Raw genomic sequence first — 4512 nt, forward strand, 5'->3', positions numbered from 1 at the left:
GCGCCGTCAAGAGTAGAGACTGGCGTCCACCAACGGGACGCCGGTGGTGGGCGGCAGACAAAACAGTGAGGGCCGCCTCGTTTGGTGGGGCGTCCCTGGCCGCACGCTCAGCAGTGTGCTGGCGCACCTTGAGGGCGGGAAAGAGCCGCCATTGACATACACTCCCCCGCCGGCCCCGGCCCCGGCCCGTCGCCGACGCGCCGGGCAATGGCTGCGCAGGAGGTTCGTCTATTCGTCGTCTTCCTCCTCCTCGTCGTGATCTTCTTCCCACTCCTCCGGCTCTTCGGCGCTGCTCAGCGTCAAGACCGAGCCCGCGGCGGAGACGCCGCTCGGCCGGCGCACTCGCAGCGCCGGCATCGTCATCAACGAAGGCGGCCGGCGCGCCTCCTCGTCGGCTCCTCCGCGGTTCGTCAAGCCGAAGACGGAGCCCGGGCTCGCAACGGTGAAAACGGAGCCGGGGCTCCCCGCCGTGAAGACGGAGCCCGGCGAGGTGGCGCTCGACGACGATGCGGCCCTGAAATGGGCGTACGAGGACTTTCTCAGGATAGAGAGGGAGCGCCAGGTCGCCGCACTGCGGCGCTTCGAGCAGCGCCGCCGGGGACACGAAGAAGGAGGAGTCGTCTACCTCGACGACAGCGACGACGACGCGCTGCCGGCACCTGTCCGCCATGGCGACGCCGGGCAGGGGTGCAGACGGGACGGCCGCGTCAAGGAGGAGAAGGCCGCCGCAGACGACGACGGCGACGACGACGGCGACTACTCCGCGTTTAGCGATTTCTTTTTTAGTTATATTTCTTATGTAAACGCGTCGAACATGTAATATATGCCAAAGTTTGCCGAAATTTAGCCGTGTTTAACCGAACTTCGTCGAACGCTATTTTTTTTGAAAAATTAGACACGCCTGGGGGGCGGCCCTGGGGACGGCGACTGGGGGTAACTCGCCCCAGGCCGGTTTTTTGCGCCGGCTCGCCCCCAGGAGGCGGGCCAACGGCTGGAGATGCTCTAACGACGAAGCTGTTTATCATGTCAACTCCTTACAAGAGGTAGGTTTTTCTAAGACCATTAACTTCCTTAATTATTCCCACACACATAAAAAACGTAATGACGAAAGGTCGCCACAGAAGGTTTCCCCTTGGTAGTGACATATAGGCTTGCACGAACGGAACCCCGTCAACCGGCCACCATATATACATGCCCGAGATCTCTCTATATAAACACGGATGCACGCCAGTCGGCTACAACCCGAAAGAGGTCGAGATTCGATCGAGAGCAGCGGCCATGAAAATGGATCAGAGGATGATCATCGTGTCGTCGATCATCGGTTCTCTAGGGGTGCTGAGTGCCATCCTGGGGTTCTCAGCCGAGGGCACGAAGCTCACTGTAAGCTAGCAGCACCCACTACTTCCATCTCCTTGCTTAGTGCTCTACATGTATGGGTGTGATTTGTTCAACGGTTGTTTAGAACTACAGATTTTGGATTCTTCTTTGTTGAAAAAGATCTTGGATTGTTGGTGTGTGTCTGTATGCGCGCGCTACATGCCCATGTGTTTGTTCTTCTTGCTCTCTGTTGATATATAATCTCGCAGGTTTGGACCGTGTACCGGTATCGAGGGGTGTGCCTGTACCCGCAGAACCCGGCGCTGGGGCTCGGGGTCTGCGCGGCCATCTTCCTCATCGTAGGCCAAATCATCTTCGCGGTCGTCGGCGGCTGCTGCGGCTGCTGCAAGTCCCGCGCCATCCCCTCCGAGACCAACCAGGTCATCGGCATCGTCTGCGCCGTCTTCTCATGGTGAGTGATCCATCCATCGTCAAACCAACAAGCGCTAGCTCGCGCGTGGGTGACGAACCAATGTCTGCTGACTAAAACGTGCATGCAGGATCGCGGCGGTGGTCGCCTTCGGGCTGCTGGTGGAAGGCGCCAAGTGGAACGACACTGGGACGCGGTACTCGTCAGGGTACGGTGGGTGCTACGTCCTTAAGGACGGCATCTTCGCCGGCGGCGCTGTGCTCACGCTCGTCGCCACTGCCCTCGGCCTTACCTCCTACATCATGCTCAGCACGCAGCCGGCCGCTACTGCCACCGCCACCGCCGCCGCGACGCCCCCGGCGGGCGGCGCCGGGATCGCGATGGGACAGCCGCAGTTTCCCCAGCCTTCTCCCGCGCCGAACGCGAAGCTCCCTCCTGTCCCTTCTCCGGCACAACAGTTGCCCCCTCTTCCTGCACACGCGCCGGGCCCGCAGATGCCCGCTGCTTCTCCTCCTCCAGCTCAGGGCCATGGACCGCACACGCCGACCGAGCAGGCCCTGCCTGAGCTGCCTCCCAAAGGACATGAAATGCTCGCACGCCCCGTCTGATCAACCGTGTATATCTCTCTACTGTTTTCTACCTGGTCATCAATGCTTGTTTACTGTTTTATGTTGCAGATGAAATTTCTTGTGTAATTTTGAGAGACTCACCAATGTGGAATGTGGCAATTAATGCTTTTCTTAGGATGTGTACAATGATTGTGGTTGTTCAATCAAGATTTTTGATTTTTGGCTGAAAAAAAAAAATCAGATTTCCACTGAATTTCGGCCATCTTGGCCGGTGGTGAAAAAAAATCCCTTTCGGCCAAATAATTTCGGCACGGTCAAATTCTGCTTAATTTTTTGTCGCATTTCAAATTTCATTAAAAAAATCAATCTTTGGTTTTGCAATTTCGTCATAGATTTTGCCGAAATTCGGCCATCTCGGCCAGGGGCGAAAAATGCAAACCAAAAATCAGACCTCTGGGTCCACCGAAGAAAGAAAATTGTACAGTGGTTGATAAGGAGCCTTTTTCTTATGCATTCCATATGTCATCCAGGAAGGCAATAGACCATGTTATATAATGAATTACTATATCTTAGTATTACACCTTGAATTTAATGCCACGAGATGCTAAAATAATGGACATCTAAACTAAAACTACAATACATGTGAATAAGAAAAGACAATGCATACAATGGAGGCAAATATCTTATCTTTCTTCATAGGAGACCATCTCTTAGCTAAGAAGAAGGAAATGCCTTTTTTCTTCTGTTTCTCTCCATTCCACCAATTATCCTACGTGGCATTGTTAATATAGCACTATGACACACACCATTAATTCTTTTGCGTTTTCAGTTTATATGCCGAGTCAAGTTGAAAGGGCTTCAAGTGCCGCAGTCTCAAAACAGAGTACTATTTTTCTTGTGCCTTGAACTTATGAAGAAGTGTCTCGATGACAATGCAAAACTTCTCGTTCTTTCGAGGGGTATTCAACGACTTTTCAGACAGTCCATATATGTGGTGTCATCCATTAAACTTGTTGGGGCGTTTACACTTCAAGCTCACAAGTTGTGCACCAAAGGTTCTCAATCTTACAAAGATGTCCTTACACATTTCAAATACAATCCCTTAGTACATATTGCACAAAATGTGGTGACATATTCTATAGACCCTCTAGCATGGATTATGACGTCTTATTCCCACTTTACCCCTCCTTTTGTTTTCCTATTTTTATTCATCCATGTCTTCTTCGTCAGTGCGTCATGAGGGCAACGTGTAGGAGCAATACATGGTGTTGCTCGCGACTCACTTTGATGCAATGCTCTTCTAGCCCTTCCCAAACCCGCGGGTGGGGTCATGAGCTCATCACGATTGCGACATTGTGTTGTGTCCCATAGGAGAGGAGCATGTTGCTGGTGTACAACAATTAAGGTGTAGACTTCGAGTTGTTGCCAACGTTGGTGCTGGATAGGTAGCATGGAGACGTGTACCTGGATAACATGTGGCTTCATGGGGCTACACAATGAAGAGCAGACACCAAAGGTAGCAGATGCAAGGCCGCCATCGCCTAGCGGCACAATCGAGTAATCAACAGCAAGGCGCCACAAACTGGAGGTTTCGTGTCCTCTCGTCTGCCCAAATCTAAATTTCTTCTCCAAACTAGAAACTTAGATGTTGGCAAAATTAAGCATCATTTTTTAAAAAGAGCGGTATCTAAAAGCTTGAATTGTTCCAATTTCTTGAGTTTTCCATCAATTACTACCAACATCCCGTAGAGCACATATATCCCCTATGTGCAAGACATCGCACAGGAGATTTTGTAGGGAAGTACTACAAGCCTTACTTATATTTCACACGATATGAGAGAAATAATATGGATAAGCCTTTAGCAACTGAGGTGTGCCACATCCTAAACGTCTCGTTGTTTTCATGCAATATATTGCCGTGATAGGCAATATATTATAATCTTTTGTACTGGAATATTAACATAGTGCCAGAAAGGCAATGTTTTCTGTCTTTGTGTCTAGAAACTTGTGAAGTTTGTAATGGAAAATACTCCGATTCAACATACATGTGAAGTTAGAGATCTACCAAAACACGGTCAAAGAGAAGGCCTATGGGCCCAATACGGGTGCCCCAGAAGGCTCCTCCTTGGGTCGCCTGGCTTGGTTGTGTGAGCCTCACAGTCACAGGGGTGTGGTCCTTCATCCCTAACGCTTATA

The 4512-nt window shown here is 51.2% G+C and overlaps 1 pseudogene; it reads left to right on the forward strand.

Annotated features, from left to right (window-relative positions):
• Positions 1–207: 207 nt before the first annotated feature.
• LOC119350520 lies at positions 208–2442 on the forward strand (annotated as a pseudogene).
• The last annotated feature ends 2070 nt before the right edge of the window (positions 2443–4512 follow it).

The sequence above is a fragment of the Triticum dicoccoides genome, chromosome 1B, assembly GCF_002162155.2.
Source record: "Triticum dicoccoides isolate Atlit2015 ecotype Zavitan chromosome 1B, WEW_v2.0, whole genome shotgun sequence".
NCBI classification, from domain to species: domain Eukaryota; kingdom Viridiplantae; phylum Streptophyta; class Magnoliopsida; order Poales; family Poaceae; genus Triticum; species Triticum dicoccoides.